The sequence below is a fragment of the Heptranchias perlo genome, chromosome 7 (assembly GCF_035084215.1).
Source record: "Heptranchias perlo isolate sHepPer1 chromosome 7, sHepPer1.hap1, whole genome shotgun sequence".
Taxonomy (NCBI): Eukaryota; Metazoa; Chordata; class Chondrichthyes; order Hexanchiformes; family Hexanchidae; genus Heptranchias; species Heptranchias perlo.
The window spans coordinates 24,393,183-24,409,680 of NC_090331.1; the positions used below are offsets into that span (position 1 = coordinate 24,393,183).

Below are 16,498 nucleotides of genomic sequence, written 5' to 3' on the forward strand. Positions count from 1 at the left end.
TCTGAGCTCCCATGAGTGCTTGTATTGTAAGAGCCCCTTTTCATGTCCCCTCTTTTTTCAGCTCTTGCTGTTCTGCTGAAGTCTTGAAAATGTTTCAATTTCACTGTGCTTTCCAGTGAATTAGCAGGAAATGTCTGGCTAATTATTTGATTCCACATAAACATTATGTACTGTGAGGAGAAAGAAAAAAGCATTATTAAAAAAAAAGTTTTTTTTCATAAGAATGCCAACAAAAATTAATACCAGAACCAATAATAAAAATGCACTGTAAAACTCCAAATTAAAATAAAGGCTAAAAAAGCTACATCACTCATGGACTTTCTTTAGGGCCACTCCAGAGGGATGAAGGGATCATCTAGCCCAAATTAAGTAGATTGAAAGCTGTATTATGTTTCATTTCAATATCTTATAATGTTTAAATGATCCTATAGCTCCTTCAGCAAGACCACTTTAGACCAGTCTAAAAGGTCTCCTGGAAAATCATGCTCAGCACTAACGATGGTGTAGATTTGGCTATATGGATCTGACCTGGATTTTCTGGTCCTGCAGTACTTGTTCCATTGCAGTACCACCATGTTATGATGTTCACAACTTGCCTGGGTGGGAAATGTTTATGGTTTAGTCACTGGACTTGTAGATGATGGTGATAAAAATGTTTTTGTAAAACACTGATTATCTCCAACTGCAGTTTATACTATATCCATGACTCATTTTCTATTCAAATCAATAAGCACAAACTTTCAAATTCATGTTATGGATTAGTTGAATGTGCAGCCCAGTTAACATGCTGGTTGACGGGTACATATTTCAGCTTCCCTATCTCTTAGGACTTTCATTTAAATTTTATAAAAAGCTACCAATGATTTCAGTGACAATGGCGTTATTCATATCACTAATATGTGTTCTTTTTTTCTGTGTTCAGCGGCCAAACATTTAAAACACAAATTTAGGAGGATGTTAAAAAAAATGGCAGGTCTCTCATTTCCAAACCTTGTTCTACATGTAAGTCTTACAAATTATTAAGGAGCTATCTTACCCATGTGATTTTTCTTACTTGTGTGATGAACTGTGTATCCCATTGTTCAATTAATTGGTCCAGAAATTGCTCGGGGCAGCAAACCAACAGTGCTCGTTGCTCCATAGATTTATACTCACCCACTAACTTACCGCGGTCTTTACTGGGTGCACTTCCTCTAATAGGAAGCAGAGAAGAGCCCAGCGTTAGCTCCAGTGAAGCTAAGACCCATGGGAGAAGCGAAAGGATCACTCTCTCCCCTCGACTAATCAGATTGCAGCATTTTTGACACGCTGCGAAGATTTTCTGCAAGCTGGAATGTAAAATCCAGGAAGTGAAAGGTGCAACACTGAAATCATTTGTAAAAACAGTTCTAGACAGCGAGAAAAAGAGAGGGTAAAAAATAATCTAATTAAATAAAAGAGACAGAAGGGAAAAGTAAAAATGACCAAAAACTATTAAAATAAGGAGTAATGAGACTCCACATTTTTAAAAGTTAATTTTTAGTTGTTTGGCAGTCATTATGACCTTCCTGGCCTTTACCAGATATTTTTAAGAGCACATGTTTTGTGGCGCTATTACTTACTTTCCAGTTGGGAAGAATAGCAAGTTGGCGCTGGTCCATTGTTTCCACTGATTCCAGCCGGCGATATCCCTTTAATTCAAAGCTATCATATTGCCGGCGAACCAGGAGGAGCAAGTTCCAGATTTCCGCTTTTCACTGCGCATGTGTGAATGCCGGAACTTGCTCCTCGATTTCGCCACTAACAACAGTGAGTGCTGTAGAGCTCACCGTTCTTATTTAAGCAATTTCTGTTTTATTTAGCATGAATTTATAATGAGCAGTTCTGCAACTAGAACTGGTTGAGAAAGATGATAGTATAATAATAATGTAGTTAGGTAGTTTCTGTGGTGTGAAAGTGTAGAGAAAAAATGTAAATGAGGTTGATCCAATGCAGCAATAATATCGTCTTGTTTGCACAACATAGCCATCACCAGTTTTAAGGTACTTATTACCTGCCCAAGAGAAGTGAAGACTATTAATAAGACCCTCTGGGCTGCTAATGCCTTAATAAAATGATATTATTATTCTCAGTGCTGTATTTCCAGTTTGCTGTGCTCTTTGTTATACTAAAAGGCCGTTTCTTTTAAGCTTCTGCATTATAACAAAATTACAACATTTGAACATTCTGATGTTGTATCATTGCATTTTCTCTGCACTGGGGCTTCAGCTTTAGTGATTGGTTCAATTGGTTCCACAACATTGAGTCACCTGATATCTAGCGATGTGCTTAATTGGTTGGTTGGCCATGGTTAAATGAATTACTAGCTCTCAAATGGGTCATTAATACCTTGGTTGTATCATTTAGACACAGATTGATGATAGCAGTGAAGTAGTCTGACTGAAGACAGTTGTGATATGCAGTATACTTGCTAGGTACTACTCCTATGTGTTGGGCCTCAACCTAATCAGGTTTAACAATTATTTATTTATCTTTTCATGGATACATCTTACCTTACTGATTTCTTCAAACTCTATTGATCATGTTCATATTGTCAAAGATTGTGCCTTCTCTTTTACTAATGGCTTGTTAATATGGATCACTGAATGATGAGTTAAAAAAGCAAAATTAACTCATATTTTCAAGAGATTGAAATTTTTTTTAGACAGATTATATTTTTAATGTACTGAAATCCCTATTTTTTTGCATAAAGCTCATGTCGTTTTTATTTAAATTTTGTTACAAAACATTATTTTGTGACAAGGACAGAATGCTTTTTTTTAGAACTATTGTCACCTCCTTTGATTTCTTTTAAGGTTGGAGAAAAATCAATAATGAAATCTGTGGAGAGTTTGTAATAACACTGTTGAATGGAAGACTGAACATTTTATTTTCTCCAGTAATGGATTTTTACATCTAAACTGTGCGAGCAAAGGTTCCTGTCTTTTATAAAAGTATCTATCTGTCAAGAATATTTGAAATGACCAAAAATGTCTTTGTAGCATTTTGGTTTACATTGTAAAAAGGTGAAGAAGTACTGAACACTGAGGGTTTAAGAATCTACACCCTGAGTCCCGAAGCAGTTATTTTTGATGTTTGTACTGGGTAGCGGTATCACAAAGAATTGACATTAGTAATGTTCCTGTTCTTATAGATGGCTGTAGTTTTTGCAAAAAAGTTTTTGCTGAATTCCCACAATATTCTCTCAGTTACTTTTCATTGCTGCTGCCCTTACATTCTCTGAAGAAGACAGGCTAATTGTCTCAGCTTTGTCTTGAATTTTTTTTATTCCTCACCTCCGGTGTTATGAAATTCTATCTAGGAGAGTGGGCAAAAGTCACCATGAGCATCTTTCAACTCTGATGGTATTGCAATGTGTATACATTTGTCACAGGAACGTTGCAATAGATTTGGTGTAACACAATACTAAAAGATTAACTGGTCATTCAGCTTATTTGCTTTTTGTGGGAACTTGTTATGTGTAGATTGGCTGCCATGTTTCCCTACATGGCCATGACGGCCCTTCAAAACAAAATGGATGTGAAGCACTTTGAGATATCTTGAAGAAATGATATGGTGCTCTATATAGTATCTTTTTTTTCCCTAGATGCAGCGAATAAAAGAGTGGAGCGAAGTAGTAATACATGGAGGAGAAAGAAATGAATTCTATTACTCTTTTTGAAAAAGAATTCTAGCAGAAGCAGAGCATTTATGGAGTTTCAATATGCAGTGTCAAAGAGTAATAGAATGTGGACACGTGAAGGGCTGTACCTGCGATTCTCCATGGTAAATTCTAGGTTTTAGCCACGTCGAGGGGAATACTGTCGAACTCCTGCTCTTGTAAAAGCCCCTCCCTACACCCCACCACTTACAGGTGTGCTCTCAGCCTCCTAGGTTCTACTGTCTGGAATTCCCTTCCTAAACCTCTCCAACTCCCTCTGTTCCTGTAAGGCCTTCTTTAAAACACACCACTTTGACCAAGTTTTTGATCAACTCCCTTAATTTCTCCTTTGGCTTGGCATCCATTATCCTCACACCTTTGTTTAGCACCTTGGGGCATTTTTCTATGTTAAAGGCACTATATTATAGTATACAGCAGAGAAGGAGACCATTTGGCCCATCATGCCTATGCCAGCTCTTTTAAAGAGATATCCAATTAGTCCTACTCCCCTGCTCTTTCCCCATAGCCCTGTAATTTTTTTCCCTTCAAGCATTTATCCAGTTCCCTTTTGAAAGTTACTATTGAATTTGCTTTCACCACCCTTTCAGGCAGTGCATTCCAGATCATAACAACTCGTTGCATTCACCCATCAACCCTGTGCTCGCTGACCTACATTGGCTCCCGGTCCGATTTTAAAATTCTCATCCTTGTTTTCAAATCCCTACATGGCCTCGCTCTTCCCTATCTCTGTAACATCCTCCAGCCCCACTGAGCTCTACATCCCTCTGAGATCTCTGCGCTCCTCCTCTTGTGCATCCCCGATTTTAATTGCTTCACCATTGGCGGCCATGCCTTCAGTTGCCTAGGTCTTAAGCTCTGGAATTTCCTCCCTAAACCTCTCTGCTGCCCTCTCCTCCTTTAAAACACTCCTTAAAGCTTACCTCTATGACCAAGCTTTTGGTCGCCTGCCCTAATATCTCTTAATGTGGCTCAGTGTCAAATTTTGTTTAAAAATCGCTCCTGTGAAGCGCCTTGGGACATTTTACTACGTTAAAGGCGCTATATAAATGCAAGTTGTTGTTGTTGTTGTGGCATTAAAAATGTTTCCTCATGTCGCCTCTGCTGTTCCTCATGCTGCAGTTATATAAGGTATTGGTGAGACCGCACCTGGAATACTGCATACAGTTTTGGTCTCCATACTTAAGAAAAGACATACTTGCTCTCGAGGCAGTACAAAGAAGGTTCACTCGGTTAATCCCGGGGATGAGGGGGCGGACATATGAGGAGAGGTTGAGTAGATTGGGACTCTACTCATTGGAGTTCAGAAGAATGAGAGGCGATCTTATTGAAACATATAAGATTGTGAAGGGTCTTGATCGGGTGGATGCAGTAAGGATGTTCCCAAAGATGGGTGAAACTAGAACTAGGGGGCATAATCTTAGAATAAGGGGCTGCTCTTTCAAAACTGAGATGAGGAGAAACTTCTTCACTCAGAGGGTGGTCGGTCTGTGGAATTTGCTGCCCCAGGAAGCTGTGGAAGCTACATCATTAGATAAATTTAAAACAGAAATAGACAGTTTCCTAGAAGTAAAGGGAATTAGGGGTTATGGGGAGCGGGCAGGAAATTGGACATGAAGCTGAGTTCGGATCGGTCAATGCCCTGTGGGTGGCGGAGAGGGCCCAGGGGCTATGTGGCCGGGTCCTGCTCCGACTTCTTGTGTTCTTTAGATTTGTGGTTGGGATCAGATCAGCCATGATCTTATTGAATGGCGGAGCAGGCTCGAGGGGCCGATTGGCCTACTCCTGCTCCAATTTCTTATGTTCTTATGTTCTTATGTTCTTCTGCCAATCACCTTAAATCTGTGTCCTCTGGTTACCGACCCTTCTGCCACTGGAAACAGTTTTTCCTTATTTACTCTATGAAAACTGTTCATGATTTTGAACACCTCTATTAAATCTCCCCTTAACCTTCTCTACTCAAAGGAGAACAACTCCAGTCTCTCCACATAACAGAAGTCCCTCATCCCTCGTACCATTCTGATAAATCTTTTCTGCACACTATCTAAGGCCTTGACATCCTTCCTAACATGTAGTGCCCAGAATTGAACACAATACTTCAGCTGAGGCCTAACCAGTGTTTTGTAAAGGTTTAGTATAACTTCCTTGCTTTTGTACTCTATGCCTCTATTTATAAAGCCAAAGATCCCATATGCTTTTTTAATATCCTTCTCAACTTGTCCTGCCACCTTCAAAGATTTGTGTACATACAACTCAGGTCTCTCTGTCCCTGCACCCTCTTTGAAATTGTACCATTTAATTTATATTGCCTCTCCTCATTCTTCCTACCAAAATGTATCACTTCACACTTCTCTACGTTAAATTTCACCTGCCATGTGTCTGCCCATTTCACCAGTCTGTCTATGTCATACTGAAGTCTATTACTATCCTCCACATTGTTTACTACATTTCCGAGTTTCGTGTCATCCACAAACTTTTAAATTATACCCTGTATACCCAAGTCCAGGTCATTAATATATATCAAAAAGAGCAGTGGTCCTAAAACCGACCCCTGGGGAACACCACTGTATACTTCCCTCCAGTCTGAAAAACAACTGTTCACCACTACTCTCTGCTTTCTGTCCCCTAGCCAATTTTGTATCCATGCTGCCACTGTCCCTTTAATCCCATGGGCTTTAATTTTGCTGACAAGTCTATTATATGGCACTTTATCAAATTCCTTTTGAAAGTCCAACATACACAACATCAACCGTGCTACCCTTATCAACCCTCTCCGTTACTTCATCAAAGAACTCAATCAAGTTAGTCAAACATGATTTTTCTTTAATAAATCTGTGCTGACTTTCATCTATTAGCCCATACTTTTCTAAGTGCCAATTAATTCTGTCCCGGATTTTTGTCTCTAAAAGTTTCCTCACCGCCGACATTAGGCTAATCGGCCTGTAACTGCTGGGTTTATCCCTCTCCCCATTTTTGAACAGGGATGTAACACTTTCAATCCTCCAGTCCTCTGGCACTGTACCCCTATCTAAGGAGGAATGGAATATTGTGGCCAGAGCCTCCACAATTTTCACCCTTACCTCCCTCAGTAATCTAGGATGCATCCCATCTGGACCGGGTGACTTTTCTATTATGACGACTGCCAACCTTTTAAGTACCTCCGCTTTATCTATTTTTATCCTATCCAATATCTCTACTAACTCCTCCTTTACCGTTATAATGGCAGCATCCTCTTCTCTAGTGAAGACCGATGCAAAGTGTTCATTTAGCGCCTCAACCATGCCCTCTGTCTCCACAAGAAGATTTCATTTTTTGTCCCTAATCAGCCTCATGAATGCAAGTTGTTGTTATTAATGGACCAAGGTAAGGCCAGTACTTTCTCAAAATGACCTCTAAACCAAGGAATGGTATGTGGTAAAGGTAAGGCTAAAGAGGTGAAGAAAACATAAATGAAATACACAAAAAAAAACTGTGATGAGGGTAGCACAATGTAGCCTTGTAGGAACTGATTGGTAGACTTGAGATAGTGTGACAACCAGTATGCAAAAGAATGGCCAAGATTCTTGGCTCTGTCCTCTAATCAGCAGGAGAACAGAATAAAACTTCTAAGCCCCCAGTTATTAGCTTAGTAGAGACTTGTAAGTAACAACGACTGAGAACATCAACACAGTTTGTGTATGGGCAACCCTGCATAATGGTTCATTTAGCTTAAAGTAACCATATGGAATCTCTTATGAGAAACCCCATGCTGAGCGTGGCAGAGTCAAACATTTAATATGGATATACAAAATCGAAACCAAACTAGGCTGATGTTTGTGTCATATGAGTCTCTAGAGGTGAGAAGAATTCAAAATGTTTTTTTAATGGTTTGAGAGCTGGAAATTGGACAATGTGTCCTCTTTGGGGATTTACACTACAGTTCACATTTGGTTTGATTCTGGTTTTTCTCATTCCTTCCATATATTCCTGGATGAGAACTGAAAAGTTACGGTTCTCATATATCTGTGTTAGTTTTAATAGCACTGATGGTTGAGTGAAAATAATAACTTGAATACCTTGGGAAGAATTTTCAGATTGGTGCATACCAGATCCTATTGCTGGCAGAAATTAGCCTCAAGCTAAGCAGTAGCTGAATATTTTCTGGTACCAGCTGTAAACTGCTAATTTAAATATTTTACTTTCAGTTATTTAACTTAAACAATGACCATAGAATTAGAAGACAGGAGTACAAATTTAACAAGCCTACAGTGTGACTAAAAGTTAAAATCTTTTCCCCTATAGTACATATCTTGAATACATCCCCATCAAAAGCAATTGGTGCTATGTCTGCCAACACCATTAAATAAAGCTGGATACCTACCTGGGTAAGAATGGGACTATGGGTTATAAGGATAAGTGAAAATATCAATGATTAAATACTTTGTGGAACACATTGGTTCTTGTGTTACTTTGTGGAATGCAGTTGAAAACTTTGTTATGTAGTCAAATCTTACAGCCAATTAGCACACAGCAACATCGCACAAACAAATGAGATAAAAGCTCAGTTAATTATTTTTGTTTTTGGTGTGCCAGTTGAGGGTGGAATGTTAGTAGGCCACTGGGAAAGCTCCTTGCTCGTCTTCAAATAGTGCAGTGGGATTTTTTATATCCACCAAAAGAGGCACCTCCAACAATTCAACGTACTGCACTAAAGTGTCAATCTAGATTGGGACTCAAATCCTGGAATGGGGCTTAAACCCACAGGGCCCGATTTTAGCACCCGCTACTGGGTGCGTTCTCGGCGGGGGGGCCCCGAAAATCCCGAAATCCCGGAGCGGGACCGGATCGCGCCTCGATCCCGCCCACTTCCGGGTTCCTCGCTGACGTGCGGGGGTGCGTGCGCAGCCCCCGCTGGTGGGAACCCCGCAGGCAATTAAAGCCAGCGGGATGCCACTTGAGTGTATTTACTTTGGTTGTTCAGGTCATTAACTGACCTGATTAAGGGACTGTGTGTGATTTTGGATAAACATGGGACTGCTTCACACACTGGGGGAAACAGTCCCAGTTGAAATGGACGTGTTGCAGCCGTCAGCCAGTGGCAGCTGCAAAGGTCCATTTGACAGGTAGGGGGGGGCAGACCCTCAGCCATTGCAGGAGGCCGCTCTGTCACTTGGGACAAAGTTTGGCCTCCACCAACCTCCTCTTGATGGTCGAAGTCACCAACCTGCACACTTACCCCGGGGTCCGGAGACATTGCGGACCCCCTCAGATGTACATCTTGAGGATGGGGGCCGCCGTAGCTGCAGTCATGACCTCCTCGGAGGGCGAACAGCATCACCAGCCTCACCAGCCTCGCCATCCACGCCGTCCACCTCTGACACGTGGAGCTTCACAACAGAGTGCTGTGACACATCCACCTGTACAGCAGGAGGGAGGGCTACCGCAGAGAGAGATGCGTCGCAGAGGGCACTACCCTCGCCACATGTTCCACAGACCGAGGCTCAGCCTCCTGGACCTCTCTGAGCAGCAGTGCACACGGAGGCTCAGAGTCACTCGACATGTAGCCGTGGACATCTGCAGCCTCTTTCATGCCGAGCTGCACCTGGCTGGCCCTTGCACCATCTTCCTACCTGTCGCTGTCAAAGACACCACTGCCCTCCCAAACTTCTGCTCCACAGCCTTCCAGGCTGCAACCGGGGACATCCCCGATGTCTCTCAGTCGTCTGCGCAGAAGAGCCCTGCAAATACACCTACACCCACTCTGCAGTGAGACACTGGGTGGCATCAGTGGTGGGTCCTCATAGGGATACCCAGGAGCGGGCATTATTGCACAAACCAGACAGGATTCGCGAAGACATGGCAATAGTGGTGCCAATATAATGTGTGATGTGTGTTGTTCTTTAATTCAATAGAAGTAAGAACCATGACAATCCCTCAAACACCCTTGTGCATCCCCTTCATGCTCACGACACGTTTGCCTTACGCTGCCTACTGCACATATGTGATGCATGCCCTGTGGCTGCAGCACAGGTGGTGGCAGGTTGAGTGAGGCTGGCCGTGAGAGAGATGCACGAGAGGGTGAGTATGGGATAGAGCCATGAGATTGTATGGGGATTGGGTTGCGTGGTAGTGGCGGGGTGAGTACTCGCGAGGTGAGTAGGTGCAGGTAAGATGAGGATGAGGTTTGAGTGGGTATGAAGGGTGATGTGACAGAGTAGTGTTGGCAGTGCCGAAGGAGATGTGGGGTGGGGGCAGTGTTGTGGCAGGCGGAGTGTAGGGGAAAGACTACGTGTTCTCACTGTGGCTGACCTACTGAGGTCATTGGAACGCCTCCTGCACTGTATGCAGGTGGGCGATATGTTGGTGGCGCAGGTGACCCCCCTCTGCCACCTCGAGCCAGGCTTTCTTGGTGGCAGAGGTGGGCCGCTTCCTCCCGCCCGCCGGGGGGAAGATCTCTGTCCTCCCCCTCCTCCTCACCCCATCTAATGATACCTGGGGTGAGGCATTATTAAACTGGGAGCAGCCTTCCCCCTGGGCTGCTCCATGCTGTAATGTTTGCTGTTTGTGGCAGCATCTGTCAGTGGAGGACTGCCCCTTTAAATAGAGCGCCTCCAGCTGACAGATCTTACTGCGCATGCGCAGCCCGCCCGAGTCGCAGATCAGCATCGGGGAACCCGGAGGTGCAGGTAAGTGGCTCCAATTAGTGTGTTGCCTGCTACGATCGCGCGGGCAACCCACTAATTTCACCGGGCGCGTTTTCAACGTGCCCGCTGGCCTACCCGCCGAGAACCCGCACCCCTGGTAAAATCGGGCCCACAATCTCTGGCTCAGAGGTGAGAGTGCTGTCGACTGAGCCAAGCTGACACTTACCTTAGGGATAAAAACAGAAAATGCTGGAAAAGCTCAGCAAGTGAGGCAGCATCCGTAAAGAAAGAAACAGAGTCAACGTTTCAGGTCGAAGACCTTTCGTCTGCAGTATTTTGCTTTTGACTTACCTTAGGGAGTCAGGGGCGAATTTCACAGAGCTTTATCATTAACCAAGTTTTACTTGCCTCTTGAGTAAAGTACACAACAGGACAAATTGTACATGCTGTATGGAAACAATGGATTGAATCAGCCAGGCAGTATTATCTGTTCTTTAATTTCCAGTATCCTTGGTCAGCAATTCAAGGCAAGATGAGCATTCAGCCAAACACTGAAAGGTGGTTTAGATGCAATTTTATTTTTTATTTTCCCTTCCCTTCCCAATTTTTCCTTTTGGTAAAGGCTGACTGATGCTAGGGTCTGGTTCCAAAGGCACTGGCCACCCTCCAGTACTTCAAGCAAGTAGCCATTTATCTGTTTAAGCCTAAACAGTGAGTGCCAGTAGGCCACTCATTTGTGGGTGCCGTGACTGCCAAGGCAGATCCTATTTTTACCCAACAGCTTACAAACAAACATTCTCCAGTAGATCTTACTGGATGAGCATCAGGAGCAGAAATTCTAAGTCATTTTCCTTCTTCCCAGGTGAAGCCAAGTGTCATGTCCCTATTGTGACTCCAGCCGAGGTGAACTAATTTAACACAGACTGTGAATTGAACATGAGACTTATGCACATTCGTACAATTGTACATTTTGCACAGAGTATTTTTTTTAGCGGAGTTCCTGAAGCTCTGTAACGTCATAGGGACATTTTGTTGAAGTGTTTCGCTATCTGTGTAAAACACCTTTAAAATACATCATGACTCCTTGACTTAATGGAGCTTAAGGGACAGCAGAACTAAAAGTGTGCTCCATGCAAAATATATCACCTTAATGACATTGAACACTGTCTATACCAATTTACAATTTACCAATTGTGCCAATGGAGGGAGCTCAACCAGATGCATTTTTGACAATAAGTACAGTTCCCTAAACTCCTCACTACAGTGAGCTCTTACAGCTGCAGTTATGCCTCACTAAGGACATAATTCCCGCTATTTAAAGGGGAAATCAGTTTCTCTACTGGAAAATTACAGCCACTCAAGTGATTTGCCATTACCACTGGTTCACATCAGAAAGTGATTTTCCAAGCAGAAGCTAGGTAATCCCATTGAGAAACTTACAGTATCAATACTGCAAATCTGGACTGCCACCCCACATTGAACTGAATAAACTATCAATAGTTGAAATTGGAGGCGAGGAATGCAATGATTCAAGCCCATAACAAACTGGTATAGAAGCAGGCATTCTGCCATCTCTAACACTGCTAGTGCATGACAAATATAATTATTTTTTCAAAGGCTTGTGCACTTCAGACCAAATACAAGCTGTGTGATTAATGTATACAAGTCAACTGTAGGGACTGAAATGCAATATTTTATTATACTGTGCTATTAACTGTTGTTTGTCTCCATGATTTTATCTAATTACATTTTTATTTTAAATTTAAAGAACCATGTGTTGTTGGTTAATAAGGTTTTTTAAAAAAAAATCTGGCCCTCACAAACAACCCAAATAAAGATCATGGAGAATATACACTATGGAGCTTTGTGTAATGCAGTAAAATGCTATCTACCAGCATTTATGTGGTTAAATAAAAATGTTCTGTTATTCTGGTGCTGAACTCTTTGAGGCTGACAACTCTATGAAACAGTGTGTTAAAACTTTACTGTTTATCTGTATAAATTAGGTTTTGGTTTAAGTCATAGCCTTTAATCTATAGCCTCTGAACATTTTTGTCTTGTGCTGCTTTCCCTAATTAAATTTGGAAATGAATTCTAGATGCAGTTATCAACTTGCACTTATCAAAACTTGAGACGCATAATAAAAAATTAATTACTAGCACTAATTTCCATATTATTCTTTAAAAAAAATGTAAAATTCATCTAAAATAAGTGGGGACTTTGTCTTTGAAGATCAAGACAATTAATATGGATCAAAGCTTAGGTTCTGTTGAGATGATTGCTCATTATCATAAAAAAATTGACTTAGAGAGGAGAAACTCTTAATAGGTGAGAGCTATTGAAGTATGTAAGGGGTACTATGATCATACTTGGGCATTTGATGATTAGTGATTGAGTGCTGGCTGATTAATTATGAACAATTATTGATTAATATTAGTTTAACCGAGAGTTTAATTTTTGCTACATTTCTTCAAAAGGCCTACCAATGTGTATGGCAGACATTATGAAGCATTGCATGGTACTAGTAGCCAACAATATGGAAGAAAGACAACAACAAAAACTTGTTCTTCTACCATGTCCAGGAAGACATTTCAAAGCGCTTTATATTAAGGAAAAAAAAATCAATGGATGTGGAGCAGTGGTAAGAAGAAGTGTGTTGGGTGTCTGTTGGGCGATAATATTGCCTCTTAGGATGGAGGTGGTCCAATATTTCCTTGTAGTGAATCATAAGCTGGCTCTGCAACTATCCCATCTACATTTGTTCCTGTCTGCTTTGTGTGGTCTTTTCCTGTAAGCAGATACAAAACATGCATTGAAATTTGAAACAGCATAGACAATGGTACCTAAGTGCCTTACCCTTTTGCCACCTTGGGGTTGATTTTGCAATGGTGGCAGGTTGGCGGCGGGGGAGTGTGAAGGTGCGCGTGGCAAATCCGCGTGAACAAAACTTACCGTTTCTGACGCGATTGCATGTTAATTGCTGATGATCTATGTCCTCTCTGGGTTTCGCGCCCGGCAGCCAGCCTGATTGACAGGTTGGCTGCCGTCAGGATCTGCAACACGAGAGGAGGGGGAGGGGGGAGAGAAAGAGAGAGAGCGAGACGTCATCCGGCGCTGGATTGGAAGACTGGGGTGGGGGAAGAGTGGAAGATCCGGGTGGGGAATGGAAGAATGGAAGATCGGGGGTGGGGGGGGGGGAGGAGGGCAGGGGGGCAGGGGGACGATTGGGAGGAAATCAGGGGGGCGGTGAAGAGGGGGAGATAGGAGAGGGAGACATCGAACATCAGAGCAGGGTGTAAAGGTAGGTTCATTTTGTGTTTTAACTTCCTTCTATGGTGTTTTATGTAATTTATTTAGTTTCTTTTTCCCTGATCTGGCCCTTCATGCCTGGTTTCACCAGGCATGAATCAGAAGCGGTGGGCAAGCCGCCCAGGTAAATTAAAAATTGTTACAATTACTTCATCTGTCACTGGTAAAGAGTTTTAAATACCTCAGTGAGGTACATTTGGCTCTTTAACTGTCATTAATGCAATTAAAGCCGGCGGGACTTCCGTTTTCGGGTTGGTTACCCGCACACACACAGGTGGGTCCCTGGGAAACTTGGAAGTCGGCGGGTTGGAGCCGGCAATTGTCCCCTAAAATTGAGCCCCTTGTGTGAGTTGAACAGCCAGCATGCAAATAGCAAATGGTCCTTTGATATTCTGAATGATCTTGAACAGCATGTCAATCGAATAACCAATATCCCGAATCATCCTGATCATCTCGTAGACCTTTTCCCTCACCTCCAACCCTTGCATGGTATTTGTCTCAAAAATTCTGTCCCAGTTTGGATGGTTCATTGTGGATTCATGCTCATCTGCCTGATTAATGTGTCAAAGGTCACCTCATGCCCTATGGAAGGTTCCAGAATTTTAAGGCAACGCTGACCTTGACTGATACAGATAATGCTGTTCATCTGGTGGCAGTGGGCCACAAATTTTGAACCAGCACTTCCTCAATAACCTCTGGGAGGAAGTGTAGCTTTCTGAGGCACTGTCAGAAAAGTTTCAGTAAAACATCTTTAGTCTGTAGACCCTGGTGAGTGGCTATATGTGTAGGGGAAAAAAGCCTTCTATGATGCCTCCCTCTAACAGCCTCTAAGCTATTCTCTTCCATGTTTTCATCCTCTGCTTCACAGTATAAGAATAGAGGGATTCACATTGGGAAATCCATGTCTCCATCTGTACAGTTGAATCAGAGAGTAGGGCAATGCCTCTCATTACAATTATAAATCCTCACCGTCTGAACTCTGTGGAGCACAAATTTGTGGGGCTGCATGCCCAGCTTTATCAATTTCTCAGCAGACCTGTAGAAAATGCCTGCAATGTACATTCATAAATTCCTGCCTGTGGTACCAGACCATGTGCATGGAGTTCTTAACCACTCAAAGCCTCCATCATTCAATAAGGTTGACACACAAGAGGTTGTTACACAAGATTAGGGCTCATGGGATTGGGGGTAATATATTAGTATGGATTAAGGATTGGTTGACAGACAGAAAACAGAGAATAGGAATAAACGGGTCATTTTCAGGTTGGCAGGCTGCAACTAGTGGGGTGCCGCTAGGATTAGTGCTTGGGCCTCCGCTATTTACAATGACTTAGATGAGGGGACTGAGTGTAATGTACCCAAGTACAAAACTGTGTACAGTTTTGGTCTCCTTATCTAAGGAAGGATATACTTGCCTTAGAGGGGGTGCAATGAAGGTTCACTAGATTAATTCCTGGGATGAGAGGGTTGTCTTATGAGAGATTGAATAGATTGAATAGAATTCTCTGGAGTTTAGAAAAATGAGAGGTGATCTCATTGAAACATATAAAATTTTTAGAGAGCTTGACAGGGTAGATCCTGAGAGGCTGTTTCCCCTGGTGGGAGAGTCTATGGATCATAGACTCAGGATAAGGGGTCGGCCATTTAGGACTGAGATGAGGAAAAATTTCTTCATTTAGAGGGTTGTGAATCTTTGGAATTCTCTACCCCAGAGGGCTGTGGATGCTGAGTCGTTGAGTATATTCAAAACTGAGATTGATAGATTTTTGGACACTAAGGTAATCAAGGGATGTGGGGATAGAGTGGGAAACTGGAGTTGAGGTAGAAGATCAGCCATGACCTTATTGAATGGCGGAGCAGACTCGAGGGGCCATATGGCCTACTCCTGCTCCTATTTCTTATGTTCTTATCCAGGGTATATTTAGAATGCGGATATACTGAACACACTCAGTGAAACACATTGCTTATTATTAAAGTCAAGTGCATTTCAAGTAGATGTTTGTGAAGTAGCACTACAGGATCTAGTTGTACTCAATACATGGACAAGTTTACAAATGTAGTCAACATCTTCTGTTACAGCAAGTGCATGTGTTTAATGTTGTTTGAGCAAGCAAAGGGGCATTGGGGCAGAAACAGCAAAAAGGAATGTAGTGACTTAGTCCACCCTTTTAAGTACAAGAGAAAATGTGGAAGTGACTGGACATTTGGATTAATTTGGAGTCCACAAAAATACAAATCATTAATATTGCATGGCACCAAAAGAGGGGACATATCTCACAATTATAGACCAATAAATTTAACATCTGTTATAGGAAAAGCCTTCAAATGATCTCAGGTCTTGTGAGTAAATTCTTGGAAAGGCATTGAATTATTACAGAACAGTCGATATGGATTCAGAAAAGGAAGGTCACGTTCAACTAATCTGGTGGAGTTTTTTGAAGACTACTGATATGGAGTACAGGCAAAATATAATTGAGAATATAATTCAGAATGCTTGGATACAAGTGATTGATACTTGAGGTATGGAACCATGGAGTAGAATGAAAGAGCCATTGAAATTACAGGTCAGAAGGAGATCATTCAACCTATCAGATCTGTACCAGTGCTAACTTTTCAACTGGAACTATCTACTCTAATCCCATATCGCTGCCATTTCCCCATATTCTTTTATATTCATCCTTGTCGAATTCTTATCCAACTCATTTTAAACTATACTATAGTTTGTATAGAATCATAGAAATTACAGTATGGGCGAATGACAACACAGAAAGAAGTAAATATGGTGCAGTCTGTAAAATAGGCTTAAAAACAGGAAGCAGGGGGATAGATCTTGACTTTGTTCGATAGTATAAAATGGGTCATAGCGAGT

The 16,498-nt window shown here is 42.1% G+C and overlaps 1 long non-coding RNA gene across 2 annotated transcripts in view; it reads right to left on the reverse strand.

Moving 5' to 3' along the window:
• Positions 1-12,786: 12,786 nt before the first annotated feature.
• The window catches only part of LOC137323567 (uncharacterized), an 80,792-nt gene continuing 77,080 nt past the window's right edge, over positions 12,787-16,498 (reverse strand). For both annotated transcript variants that reach the window (XR_010963394.1, XR_010963393.1), the window contains exon 4: positions 12,787-13,108. This is a non-coding gene — a long non-coding RNA (uncharacterized lncRNA). The remainder of the gene's footprint in view (positions 13,109-16,498) is intronic.